The following is a 14,970-nucleotide window of genomic DNA, read 5'->3' as shown; positions in this document are numbered from 1 at the left end:
TGGCGGGCGGGGCCGCCCCGGTGCCCCGGCCTGCGGAGAGCGGGCGGGACGGGCCCCTTGTCCTCTGGCGTAACCGCGGAGCTCCTCGCTCGTCCCTCCCGCCCAGTGAGGGGCTTCCGTGCGCGTCTCTTCACTGAGCAGCAACGGCACGTTTAGCGGACGGGAGGCTGTGGTGCCCCCTCCCCGGGAGCGTTCAAGGCCGGCCTGGGCAGAACTTCAAGCCGCCTGGTCGGGGGGGCGGTGTCCGTGTCCACGCGGTTGGAACGCGGTGATCTGCAAGGTCCCTTCCGACCCAAACCGTTCTGTGATCCCATTATCCAGCTAGAGGCAAACCCTATAAAACAGGAAGGCTGGAGGTGAGTAAAGAATTGGGTTAGAGTTTTCACATGATTTTTCATATTAAGCAAAAAAAAAAACTTAGCCTGTTCTCTTTTATGAACAGTGCCCCCTGTGTGCCTGTTTTTTACCTGAAGTTACTTAAAGCTAAAAAATGCCCAGAAAGGCTCCCGATTTTCCAAGCTGTGACGTTCGTAGTTCGTGTCGTCTCACCACTGTGAAATAACGTCTTGTAAAGTGTTGGATTTTTGTTACAGGAAAAAATGCCTGGTTGGGATGAAATCATCACCTCGAAGTGGGAACTACAATTTCTTCCTGAGTGCTACCGTGGAGCAAAGTGCTTTTCTGTGTAGAGCTGTCACCAGTATTGTTTTGTGGTACATTCAGTTTATCTGGGCAAAATATAACTTATAAACTTCAATATTTTAATTGGGTTTAAAATTAGTAACATTGAGCAAAAACTTTGGCAATTAAAACGGTAAGTTTGTGCTTAAACCATTAGGACATTCCTGTAATACATCCCTGGAGATACTTAAAAGATGTGTTGATGTGGCGCTTGGAGACACGGTTTAGTGGTGGACTCTGCAGTGCTAGGTTAATGGTTGGACTCAATGATCTTAAAGGTCTTTTCCAACCAGAATAATTATTGGATTCCGTGAAGTTCACTGTGAAGTGCAAAGCAAGGAAACGGATCTGAAGCATAATTGTAAGATGATGGATTGAACTCCTGCTGCATAGGACCACACAATTTTTAGATCTCCTTTACAATTCTGATGAATTGTAAATAATTTTCAGATTTTTATATCAATACTTGGAAATATACTTTTCCCTTACCTCCACCTGCTTTTTCCAGCCTGTTAGAATAAAACAGATCACAGAGCAGCTGGTGAAAAAAAAAAAAAAAGTTTCATCCAAAAAGAACGTGCAGAATGGTTGGCTTTTAGCTAGGAAAATAGGTTAGCACTGGAAATTGCTAGGGTGGACCTACAAATGTTTCTGTATAGTACCAGCAAATTCAGAATAAAGAAAATCTGGGTTAGATTTGACTCTACTAATGTATATATGTGTTCTGTATCAATTTGTTAAATATATATCTTTGTCATGTATGTATATATGAATATGCTGCCGTTTAATACATATTCTTTAAAATGCTGTATTTTTACAAATAATAAATACTAGTTTATGCCTTCTGCATTTGAGTTTATTTTAGAACTTTGTAAAATGACAGCAAAGAAAACAACCATCAGTTTTTTACCACAACAAAACACTGTAATTAGATGTTCAGACATACAACCTAATGTGTCCTTCAAGCAGGCTGAGTTCTATAGTGTTTTGGGGGACTCCAGGCTTAAATCTTTTAAGAAAAAGAGGTAGAAGAGGCTACTTCCCTTCACTGCAACTATGCCCAGTCAGAGGGGACGTCCCTGTAGGGAACAGTGGTTTTAGTCCAGACTTCTGCCGTATCTTTAGCAGTAACCCAAAAGAGATCCAAAAGAATATAGAATAAATACCAGTGGCCAAATAAATAAATACTCAGGTGACCGAGTGTGAAGTGCTAAGTGATGATGAAGGTAGGTTGATTAAAGTGTTCTTGCAGTACATTGGTCTCATTTGAACAAGGCATATCTTAATACACTTGAACTCAAAGTTAAACAGGAATGGAGCTTTCAGGGTGCACTAAATATCAGGGAGCACATTTTAGAGAACAGTGGTACAATAAATGCTGGGGAGGTCATGCTGCACAGCCAGCAAAGTATTAATTTCCTGCAACCTAGAATAAATGAAAGCTATTAAGAAGAGCACTGCCCTTGCTAGCAGCTGGCAGCAGGCTCAGCCCCAGCTTCCCGAGGCCTCAGGGCTGGCCCGTGAGGCTTGTGGTCAACCTGTCATGAGAACCTGCCCAGAGAGCTGGAGCTTTGTGCCAGACAGCTGTTACAAACTGGAGTTTAACAGCAAAGGCCTTGAAAATATTAGTGAAAATAGAGGACCCAACATTATTTTTAAAAGTTGCTGGTGGACAAAAACACAGCATCGCAACTTACAAAGACAAGTGCTTTGAGAATGCCAAAGGAGAGCAGCAGCTGAGCAAGAGAAACACAACCAAGCAAGAGGAGGAGGCCTTAGGTGAGACCTGAGAAAGTGACACTGTCCAGTATCCCAAAGTATGCATATGTCTTAGGGGGTGGAGGCCAAAAGCTGCTGACTAGAGCACATCTTATAAAAGGAAAAAATTCTGAATGTGGGGAAAGCGTCTTCACAGGCATGCAACCATGATGTCTGTGCAGGACTGCTAGAGCTGCAAGGGTACCTCCTGCTCTCCTTGTCTGCCAAGGGCCCTGACAGTCCGTCCTGCATTGCGCCAGGGTCCCTGGCTCCTTGGGACCTCTTGACCTGCCAGCAAATACAGACTGTGTGTATCAGGATTGTGAACATGCATTTTTTCCCCCACAAATTCTGTGTTATTTTCCTCTGACTCTCTTGTAATGAAACAATTAAATAGAACCTTACTGCATGCTAATTACAATTCCTGGGTAGAAAAGGGTGATTTAACAGATAAGGTCATAAGGAAATACAATGCTTAGAAGCTGAAATGGAGGGGGGGGAAAAAAAAAAAAAAGAACTGACATCTGAAGTAACTAACTGTGAAGCACTTTATCTGGGATGTGATAGGTTCACTGTAACATAAGTCTTCAAATCAAGACTGAAAGCCTTCCTATGGATATGTGTTAACTCAACTTTAAGTTATAGGCTCCATGCAAGCAAAATTTATTGACATTCTCTCAGAATTTAAAGACATCCTACTAGATTACAGTAATGGCCCTTTCTGGTATTAAAGTTTATGACTTCATTAATCTATTTTGTAGAAACTTGAATCTTCCACCGAAATCCGTGATAACTGTAAGATGCTAAGGGTTGCCTTTGGTAACAGATGACTTGGACAGTGTCGTGTTCTCTTAGTTTTGTATTTATTTTCTGAAGGAAGAAAGCATCCAGGGCTATTTAAAGTATTACACTTTGACATCCCTTCTAGTACTTTCTCCCAGCAGTTTTCTAGTGTTTACTAAGCATGATGAAAATCAGGAAGGTTGTTTGTTGGTATTTTATAAGTTGGGGCAGGACCCCTGGTGTTTCTGTCAGACTAAAAATCTTGTTTTCATTTCTTTGATTGCAAAAGTAGTAAGTGAAGGCTGCCTAGCAGACAGTTTTCATTACAGCAGCAAAGAATATCCAAATCTTACTCCAGCTAAATTATACAAAATTATACTCAAGCAAAGAAGCTGTCTTACTACTTTTAGGTGAGCATTTATCTCATTTCCCTCCATTATCTCCAAGGTGTTTCTTGCTGAGCATTAAAGTGAACTATAGACCAGTTGTAGCCTTACACAAAACTCTTTTAAAAAGTGGCACTGTTGTTTTGCTGAGATTTTGTTAAGAGTTTTCTCATTTATGTGCTACATAACCAGTCAATCTGGGTCACTTGATCCCAGATACTGAAGCAAAAGTAGCTAAAATTTCCTTTACTCTGTGCCGTAAAATTGGCTGGTAGTAAGATTTGCAATTATTCTACATGAATTAAGAAATATAGAATCATAGAATCATTTAGGTTAGAAAAGTCCTTTAAGATCATCAACTCCAACCTTTAACCCTACTCTACTATGTTCACCCCTAAACCATATCCCCAAGCACTACTTCTATACGACTTTTAAACACATCCAGGGATGGTGACTCAATCACCTCTCTGGGCAGCCTGTTCCAATGTCTGACAACCCTTTCAGAGAGAAAATTTTTCTTAATGTCCAGGAAAAAAATTTCCTAATGTATGCATGACCTTGTAATGAAAGCTCCACAGAACACAAAGACTGATAAATATGACACATTCAGTTTGGCACCTAAAGTATCCTAGTGTGGTATAGTTATATATAGTTGTCTGAAAATTCAATTATATCTGTAAGTGGACTACTTGACCTTTCCTGTTCTTAGTTTGTGTTTGTTGAAAACACTGCTAACAGATTTTCATAGCAGGACATCTTAAGCTGAGATTCCTCAGCTGTGAAACTGCTTTCTATTAAGTTTTTCAGCACAAATCTGACAAGCCTTGGGACCTAATGCAAATAAAATCAGTTAATAAAATCGGTAATGATTCACACTTATTAGTAAACAAAATTGTGGGGTTTATTTTGGAATTTGATATTCTGAAACTCACAAAACTCAATGTATTTACCTTTTCTATTTGTATCACTAGAAGGTGTAAAAACAATCTCACGTCTCTGTTAATGCAAAGAGATTCAGGGTCACTCATTGTTCACAGCTATCTTGCAAATGCTGGGATGCAGAGAAAATGTGGCTGTTATCTGGAGATGTCCTTGATTTCTCTGAAGACTGCTATTGAGAAATGTATGTTAATGGTAGCACAATTTTCCCTCTACAGATTTCATTAGAACCCACATGCTGGATTTTTAAGCAGTTTTCTTGAATATATGACTGTGTGACCTATGTTTGACAAGATGTGACTTGAATGCATCCTAAGTGCTCAGAAACAATAAGCAAAAAAAAAAAAAAAAGCCCAGCTCTAGCTCTTCACACTGCTTTTCAGTAGAAAAAGAATAAAATTAAAATTGGACACTTGGGATTTTCAGTACAGTTACTCATGCATTCAGCAGAGACTGTCAGTTAGGTTTCCCAGGGTTAGCACTGAATGTCACCAGGTTTTGCTGGTTTAGTGTTCGCAAGAATCTTGGCCAATAATCCACGCTCTGCTAAACCCCTTGCAGCAGCTGTCATTTTCACTGTGATCTTTATTTACTTTCTAGATTGTGGAGTTGCCAACTATAGCTCACGTTATTGTTATAAAACAATTAAAGCAAGTGTTGCATGTAAGCAGACATTTTTTTGCCAGCTAATCTTCCCAGATCTCATTAATGCAAAAGAAGAAAAGAGGGTCCCTAGGTACTCCTTAAACTGCTGAAAAGTACAATTTGGCAATTTCTTTAATCTCCAAGACTCTCAAAGTAGCATTCAGTAGTAGGCATTCCAGCTAAAATTGCATTTTACTTGGACCTAGACTGCAAGTCAAATAGATTTGTACTGTGATTCATGCAATATAATTTCTTATATCAATAAAATACAGCTTAGTCCAGACCACTGCTGTCCAGCACACAGATCACTGATTAATTCTCTCCATCATTGTCACAACTCAACCAAATGTATTTGTCCATGTCAGACAAACTGCAAATGTTGTTGAGAAGGGAACCTACACACGCATGCATGCTCACCAGCAATGGGAGATCATAGGGGGGTTCAAGAGTAAACCAGCTAGATGATAATCCTGAATGGTCTGCAAGTAGTTTCAAATCTTGCCTAGTGTACAGAAGCCCACACATTTAGATCTGTAAGTAGGACCTTCAGCTACAATGCTGTGTAAAGAACTCATAGCTAGGAGTAATTTCTTGCCCTACTAATTTAATATTTGAGCACAAAAATGAGAAAAAACAGATCCAAAACAGATCCTTAATTAGCTGTGGTGTCACAAACACCCTTAGAATGGACATGACAGATAGTACATTTACCAGAAAATGTTTACTCTCAGATTCATTTTTTGCCATGTTGCTTGTCAGCCTGCAATATTGCATCAGCAGTCCTGGTGCTGTTCTAGGTGGGTATGACTGGTCCTGCAGGTTGGTGGACCACAGGCTGGCGAGGGCTGAGGCACCAAGTGAGACCCATTCTCTAATCCTGACACTGGGCTGCCAATAGACTCCACAAGTCTGAGTACTGGAGCCCACCTCTTAGTGTTCTCGTCTGCTGGGTAACCAGGAAGGGAAGCAAGGAATCTGCCTAATTTAAGAGCCCTAAGGACAGATGGCATCCATCCCTTGAGGTGTTTAAAAGACATGCCCTTAGGGACATAGTTTAGCACTGGATACAGTAGAACTAGGTCAGGTTGGAGTTGATGATCTTAAAGGTTTTTTCCAACCAGAACAATTCTGTGATTCTGTGAAAAGACAGGCAGAATATTTATAAAAGGAGTCTAGAGACCCAGACATAGCAAAGGGAAGGGAGAATCTGTGACTGAGAGCTGTGAAAGGAACACTGGCCTAGGAAGGTGATGGCTGGAGAGAGAGACCATGGCTGTGACAAGAGAAAGGAAGGTACAGCTGGTACAGAAAATGGAAGAGGGAATCAGAGGAGGTTTGTTTGACAAAGGGAGGGGAATCTGGGGACAGATTGTTTAGCAGAGCCTGTTGCAATAGGACAAGGGGTAATGGTTTTAAACTAAAAGAGGGTAGATTCAGACTGGATATAAGGAAGAAATTTTTTATTTTGAGGGTGGTGAAACACTAGAAGAGGATGCCCAGAGAGGTGGCAGATGCCCCATCCCTGGAAACATTTGAGGTCAAGTTGGACAGGTCTCTGAGCAACCTGGTCTAGTTGAAGATGTCCCTGCTTATTGCAGAGGGGGTGGACTAGATGGCATTTAAAGGTTGCTTCTGACCCAAACTACTCTATTATTCTATGAATTTTAAAATAGGGGGTAAACAGTGGGACTAGAGCTAGTCAGAGAAAGAGACAGGCAATCACTCATCCCTATCAAAGATAGGTCTGACAAGAAGGAATGCTGCAGGACAAAATTGGGATAAGCTGAGAAGCCAGAGAGAATCAAGAAATTGTGCACGTGGACAACAAAACCAGGTTAAGGATCTGAAGTGTAAAAACATGATTAGTGGGGTAAGGAAATGGTTAAAAGAGGTTAACAAAACAGATGGAGCAACTCCAAAACTCTGTAGTGCAATCGCAAAGCGAGGCCCAAATATTCTGACACGCAGAGACGTTGCTGCACACACTCCATAGAAAACTACTGCACTGCAGCCAACATTTACAAAGAGCTGATTAAGTAGTTGATGAGTTTGGAAACAGAGTTTTGTTTGCTCTTGCAGGGTGTTGGAGTCAACACCCTCTCCATGGAATGATTTATAGCTGAATTGTGGAGAGGGATGAGATGGAATAAGACAACAAATGATTAAACAATGAGCACAATTTAATTATTTGAAAAAGTGCAGATCATATGGGAGGATACAGCTCTTGGTAAATGAAGATAATAGGCCAAAGGCCTCATAAAGCTGTATGTGATAACTGTGGGGCTGTAACTGCAAAAGCATGACTTCAAATGTTTCCAACTGGTGTTGGTACTTAGCATCAGCTGTCTTTCAATCCTTATCTCAAACTGTATCATGAAGATTTATCTCTAGATTTACAAAACTTATTAATAAGCACCTGCCAGAGCTCTCTATACCTTTGCTGTGTATCGTGCAGGGCAAAAAAGAAAATCCATCAGTTTCCTCAAAAACAAAGCACTACATAAACAAAGCTGAGGCTTAATTCCATTCATCTTATTAAACATTTCATAAAAACTCTTTCCCATACTTTCCCATCACTTTCCAATGAAAGCAATACAAAAACAAATTACATTATTCCTTCCAGGTTTGGTTTGGGGTTTTTTTGGAGAAGGAAAGGTGCTTTTAGGGCTTGAATCTGTGGCAGAACTGGATTTTCTATTGCCTTGGAAATCCTAAATTAGTGTCTTTAAACTCCGAAGCTCCTCAACTTTAAGTAGCATACTCTCAAAAATATGCTGGAGAATTGCCTTTGTTCTTAGTCTGTCTTCTTTTCTAGTAACATGCCCAGAGATGATGCCTTGCCTTATCATTGTAGGTGCTGAGAACATATCCGAAAATACAGATATTATTAATTTCACACAGAAGTTTGTGTGTGTGTGGAGGGTTGTGTGATCTGCAATAGAAAGCATGCTACAGACTTCAAATGGTATACCAGGTCATCTTAGGGGGCGGGGGGAGGGGGAGGGTTGTGGAAGGAAAGCAGAGCTGGAATTGTAATAGCTGCCTGCAGGAAATAAGGGGAGTGGAAGCTGTCCATACTGCTATATGCACAGTATATATAGTATACAGGAGCATGATGCAAGGTCTTCCAGCTTGGCAGGGAGAGAGCAAATTATTATTATTTAGGTGAGCATCCTAACAGCGAGATCACAAGAAAATTAAGTAATTGTTTCCCAAAGCTGACAGGCACCAAAATAACTTTTGCAGAGATACGTCAGAGCAACTAAGTTTCTTGGTTTTTTTCCCAGTTGAAAAGATCACAGGAACCATGTTTCATTCATTATGTGCTGAGTAACATGTGCAAAGTCTCCATCTTTCTTAGCTCTTCATTAGGAGAACTACTTATAAAGATGCTGCAGTGACATTAAATACACTAATTTCATTGCATCTTTTTCAGTTGTATGAATCTTAAAACTTGTGTGTAGTACTGGTAAAAGGATTTTGTTCTATTTAGTTGTTACCTTAATTGCATAATTTTGCATTCTTTCTCCTTGTTATACATCCTGCATCTTTCCCCAACAATCCTAAGATTGGTCAATTGATAGATATAAGTAGCTCCTGGCTCTGTTTTGACCTTTCCCAGGAGAATATTTGGTTTTGTATCAAAAAGCTGTAAATTATGCTTCTGCTGACGATCATGTACTATTGGCATGCTTCTCACATCTTTTCCAGCAATGGGAGAATTATTTGTTTCCACTTTTCCATTTTCAATCTGTAATGATAAGATCTAGATAGACACACAAAAAATTAATAAAATATTGCTGTTATTTTTATTCCTATAGTGGGAAATTCAGCTTTCTAGTAGCTGCAGGCACTCCAGGCTTCTAATTTTTCTGGTTTCTCACTGCTACTATGTTTTGCAGTTAATTACAATGTCCTCTTTATTGGTGGCTGTGATTAGACTAGCTCTTGCCACCCTTGCATCACATGCTGAGAGATACATAATATGACTACATATCTGTAAAATTAAATTATTTCTTTAAGAAAAGAATCAATTAAAGAGGTTCTGCAGGTGCAGCGAATATTTAGATGCAAACATGCCAGCAGTTTAATTTCTGAGTATCTACAGTAAACTCATCCCCCTTCAACCTCTTTTCTTTCCCATCCTGCTATGTGGAGGTTTCCTGACTCACAGAAGTCTTGCAGAACCCTGAGCCACAGTGGAGCCAAGCTCGAGGCACCCAATGCTTTTTAAGAATTTCATTTTGCACATTTCTTCCACAGCAGCATCTCTTTTGGCAGCTCCTAGTAGCAAAGCTTATCTTGGCGACAGACCATCACCAGCATTTTCACTCCTCCTGTCTGATTTCAAAAGTTTACTTCCAAAGTGCTGGTGATTCAAAGACTGCCAGTTAAAATTAACTAGTCTTGATCATGTTTGAGCATTATGTTAACAAATGCAGCAAAGTTTAAAAAGGAGCACTGTGCCACATCAAGCCACATGCTCCATATCTATGTGGAAGAGTCTTTGCAGTATCATCTGCAATATTGTCATGACTCTACTAGATCACCAGCAAAACTGCTGCTTATCTGAATAGAGATTGATGCTGCTGTAAAAATAGTGGAGTAACAAGCCTTGTTACACTTGTTTATTCTTCTGGCCAAATCTTGAACTTCTTTATGGTCATTACTCCATCCACTCCTGAAATGAAGCAATGCTTTAATGATCATGTTGCATGAAACAAGTTCTGGTTGAAGGTGAAGAAGGCTGCCCATTGAGACTGAAATGGCAAAGGGAATTCAAGTCAGATGATTCATTATCCAGACCGGAGTTTGATCAAGGTGCTGCTATTCTTCTGATTCGTGTCATAGGATAGCTCATGATCAAAAACTGTCATAACCTTGAGTTCAATTTTAAGATTCCTTCTTTAAATTTAGTCTCCACCTGATACCAGGAGGGCACAGCAGCTCTGTTCTTCTTCAGAGCAAAGGATACCATCTACTGAGGCACCTGAAGTTAACTTAACCTGTTTTTCTTGGATGTATCTCATCTAGGAATTGACTAAATGTAACATTGCCTAGTTTCATGGCCAAAGATTCAGAGGTGTTTCTGACTAAAAAGTAACTCGACAACCAACATGGAAAAAAATGCTCAAATAAAAGTGTAGGACAACTTTTTCCTGGTTGTTTCTCTTAGAGCTCTGCCCACAGAACTAAGAATCAGAGATCAAATGAAAATTGTATATGATGCCAACCATTAGAAGTGTCTACAAATTTAGAAGTACCTGATTATCTCTCTAGTATTCCTCCACCCAATAATAGGAAAAAAAAAAAAGTAGAAAAAAAGAATGAAAAGGTTATTAAAAAGTAAATAGATTATCTTTATGATCCCTTTCAACCCAAACCATTCTATGATATGATTTGACTGACATTAGGAAACAAATGGAATGATTTTAAGGAAGAAAGGGATCTAGATACAGGTATTTATTGAGTTTGAACCGGTGACAAATAATAAAGGAAGGAATCTTGAGTATATGTGATTAGGAGGAGATGAATGTATTAAATTAAGAATTTTTAATGCAGCTAATGTCTTCAAGTTGACCAAGAAAGTGCTTAGCAGTTATGGTAATACACTGATACAGAGCTGGGCTGGAAAATAATTGAAAACCCATAAACAATTTTCCTGCCGATCAAGATTACAGTTTCCAATGTGAACTGCTTCTTAACTGAGACTGAAAATTCCTCTGTTATTCTAAAAATAAGATTAACTAGAAATAGCACCAAGACTGTAAAAGAAATGACAGATGTGCAGTCAGGAAAAGATGATAACAAGAATAAGCGTTACAAGAAGTGCTTTTCCAGTTGGGAATAACAGAAGAGGTCTCCCTTTGTGTAAATGAAGACATCTTTACCACGATAATTGCTGTCTGTCACAATCTACTGTTGTAAAATTGATGCAATCCAGTAAATTGCAGCTTTGTAACAGCAGCCTCCATACATACATTTGCATGAGTGCTTTGCAGAGACAGGAATAGAATATAAGGGATAAAAGATTACCAAAAATAGATTTGTCGAGTCACTGGCCAAATGCTACCTGTCACTTTTGGGAACAGAAGGTGGCGACAAACAGAGGCTGTCAGCGCAGCAAGCATGACCCTTCCCGCTGCTCTGGCGGGTAGGAGTGGGTTGGAAGGAGCAACCGAGCTCTGCAGCATTAGCTGCTGTCAACCTCCGAAGTCATCACTGAGTAACATAATGTTCTTTGTCTGTGTTTTGCCAGTGGGAGGGTGACTTACCACATAGCCAGAACGGGATGAGCAGTCTCGATGGGACTAGAGACAAAATTATTATGCACATAAGAGATTCGTATTTCATTCCTGTGCTCTGTAGACCTACTATTTAATTCCTGCTGTATGGAGAGAAATCAGCCCTTTCCCGAGCACAGACAAATGTGGAACTGCATGACATTCCCATTTTCCTGGTACTTGTATATTTTTCCATATGTAATGCACAACAGACACCTACACTAAAAGGAAAAAAAAAAATCCCAGCATACTAACAGTTCAAAAAGTTATCACACAGTGCCAAGTTACAATCCTATTTTGAGTCAGAAGTCTGCACCAGGTTGTGGTATGGCACAAAGGGCAAAAGTGAGAAGCATTTTCAAAAGACTTGTTGAACTGTCAAAATATACTCTCAAATATCATCCTGGATACTGGATCATAGATACATTAGATTATGTTGCATTACCTTGCCTGAAACCACATGCAAATTTATAGTTAGTTATTTTTATGACTGGTGCTAATTATTATATTCTGCATTTCATACAATACAAAATAATGTTATGACATTTTTCAGACTGTGTACAGTATATAATTTTATCTTGTCATAGTTTTAATCTTGCAGCACAGGATACCTCTCTAAATGAACATAATAAGAGGATTTTGTGTACATCATATAGTCTGCTCCTATGCACCTCTTTGTATCAGTTTTTGAAAATAAACCACGTATTCTATTATCTTCCTGTGCCTCTTTCTAATGTAGCAGATCTGGGAAAATGGAAGAACAAGCCCTTTTCCTTCTATTTTTTTATTCAATATACTTGCCAAATAGCAGAGGAGAATTTAATGTATTTCATCAACACAGGAAAAGAGACATTAATACAAAGGCACAGAAAGCAATCTCAGAAAGCTTGAGTTGCAGTTTACCTTCTCTTTCCCAGAATGGCCATATTCAATATCTGACATCTCTAGAAATTCAGATATTTTAACAGTTAGCTATAGACCATTGCCAGGTCCTTCAAAAAGGATTTGAACCGACAACAATTCTACAAACTTGTTAAAGAAGATTCGTATTGTTCTCTTTCACTGTCTTATTCAGTATCAAAACCAGCAGTAGATGGGCTTTTCAATTGTTTTCAGCCATTCTCTGGTAAGATTTTAATATCCAATATTTTAGACATATGACTTTAATTTCTGTTTACTTAAATTATTATGCTCTTTGCATAGCATCTGAAAACTGTGTTCAGGCCATGATGGGGCATGGAGCTGGACCATGTGTGAGACAAATGATTCCAGGCTTTTCAGAACTCTTCCTTCAGCCATTAGAAAGAAACTTGGTTTAGCAAACATAACTGGACTTGAGAAAAAACCTGTTTAACTTCTTATGTTACCAGTGAGATATGACATTAATTTGCATAATCAATATTATGCCTGAATAGTTTTTTCTTTTCCTTTTTTTTCTTTTAAATGCTCAGGGCATTCCTCTGTGTCTTTGAACAGCTCATATCACAATGGTTTAAGGATTGCAGTCTCTAAGCATCACTATGAAAATAAAAACAATACACAGCAAAAAGGTTATTTGTTCTTAAATGCAACACATAAATTTACTAGTTTACCTGAAAAATGTCTGTAGAACACAAATAGACTCCATGCAATATTTTTGGCACTTATTAGAGAGGCAAGATTAACAAAGAGTTGTAGTTGCCTATAGTGTTGGTACAAAAATACTTTTGCACTTGACAATGAGCTTCAACATTTGCTGGTTTTTCTCATACTAAACTAATTTCTTCTTTCTTTTATCTAGGAAAAACAAATAAGATAACCAGTGAGAATGATCAGTTTTCAAAATGAAGAAAAATAAAACTTGAGCATTTCTCAAAAGGTCACAGTGAGTATGAGAAATGGATAAAAAAAGCAGAAGAAAATATGATGTGACCTCTTAATTTTGTACCTCTATTTGATGTAACCCTTGTTAGTAAATTATGTGTTGTCCTGTTCAGCCTACATTTATCTAGTACAGAAGTTTATATGAAACAACCCAACTTTTGGGCAGGATAGAGAGTTACATAGAATCACAGAATCACAGGATCAGAGGGGTTGGAAGGCATCTCTGGAGATCATCTAGTCCAACCCCACTGCCAGAGCAGCGTCACCTAGAGTACATCACGCAGGAACGTGTTCAGGCGGGTTTTGAATGTCTCCAGTGAAGGAGACTCCACAACCTCTCTGGGCAGCCTGTTCCAGTGCTCTGTTACCTTTAGAGTAAAGAAGTATTTTCTTATGTTTAGGTTAAACCTCCTGTGTACCAGTTTGTGACCACTGTCCCTTGTTCTATCACTGGACACCACTGCAAAGAGTCTGGTCCCATCCTCCCGACACCCGCCTTTAGATATTTATTAGCATTAATGAGATCCCCCCTCAGCCTCCTTTTCTCTAAGCTAAACAGACCCAGCTCTCACAACCTTTCCTTATATGGTAGATGCTCCATTCTTTTAATCATCTTAGTGGCCCTTTGTTGGATGCTCTCCAGGAGTTTCTTGTCCTTCTTGAACTGGGGAGCCCAGAACTGCACACAGTACTCCAGATGAGGCCTCACTAGGGCAGAGTAGAAGAGGAGGGCAACCTCCCTCAACCGGCTGGCCACACTCTTCTTAATGCACCCCAAGATGCCATTGGCCCTCTTGGCTGCGAGGGCACATTGTTGGCTCATGGTCACCCTGTTGTCCATCATGACTCCCAGGTCTGTTTCCTCAGAGCTGCTCTCCAGCATGTCACGCCTTAACTTGCACTGGTACATGGGGTTGTTCTTCCCCAGATGGAGTACTCTACACTTGCCCTTGTTGAACTTCATTAGGTTTCTCTGCACCCAGCTCTCCAGGCTGTTATAAGTGTGATTCAATACTGTGACACAGATGAAGACACCTTGAGAAACCTTCTGTAAGGTTGTTCTCAGGGATATAGTTGGTTCATTTGTCTGTGCCATTTTCAGACCTCTCTAGCAGTATGTTTTCAGTTTACCTGCTCTTACTAAAGACATTTTCCATGGAGGCAAGTGGTTGGATCACCAGACTTTATCATTCAGCCTTTACTGCTAGGACCCCCTGAGGTGCCTTGGCAGCATAAACAGTACCTCAGTAAGGCATATGCAGGGTGTGCTGGAACTTGCTGGTCAAAGGGGCAACGAAGCCAAGTGTAGAAAAACATGGTGATGTCTTTTGCACGGTGGCTTGTGCTGTGGCACTGAATTTAAGTAGTGACGTATCCTGTGGGTAGTTCAGTCACAAGCAGGGCTGCTCAGGGCAGAGTATCCTACAATTGGACAAAGCAGGGTTTTCATAGAAGGAAAACCACACAGCAGTGGATATCATAGGGCATTGGTGTCCAGAGGAAGACCAGGAAGAAAGTGGCAAGGTCTCACTGCCACTAAGTTTTCTTCAACCTGGCACTATCTGATGTTTATATTCTTCTCTGTACAGCCTGAGTAACATCCAAAGGAGGTTTGTTACCAACTGAGTGCA

At 39.9% G+C, this 14,970-nt stretch overlaps 1 long non-coding RNA gene across 1 annotated transcript; it reads left to right on the top strand.

Moving 5' to 3' along the window:
* Positions 1–18: 18 nt before the first annotated feature.
* On the top strand, positions 19–1,528 carry LOC127381043 (uncharacterized). The gene is made up of 2 exons (XR_007888641.1): positions 19–356; positions 594–1,528. It is a non-coding gene; the product is annotated as an uncharacterized LOC127381043 (long non-coding RNA).
* The last annotated feature ends 13,442 nt before the right edge of the window (positions 1,529–14,970 follow it).

The sequence above is a fragment of the Apus apus genome, chromosome 2, assembly GCF_020740795.1.
Source record: "Apus apus isolate bApuApu2 chromosome 2, bApuApu2.pri.cur, whole genome shotgun sequence".
NCBI lineage: Eukaryota > Metazoa > Chordata > Aves > Apodiformes > Apodidae > Apus > Apus apus.
This window is presented reverse-complemented; position numbering and strand designations above follow the sequence as displayed.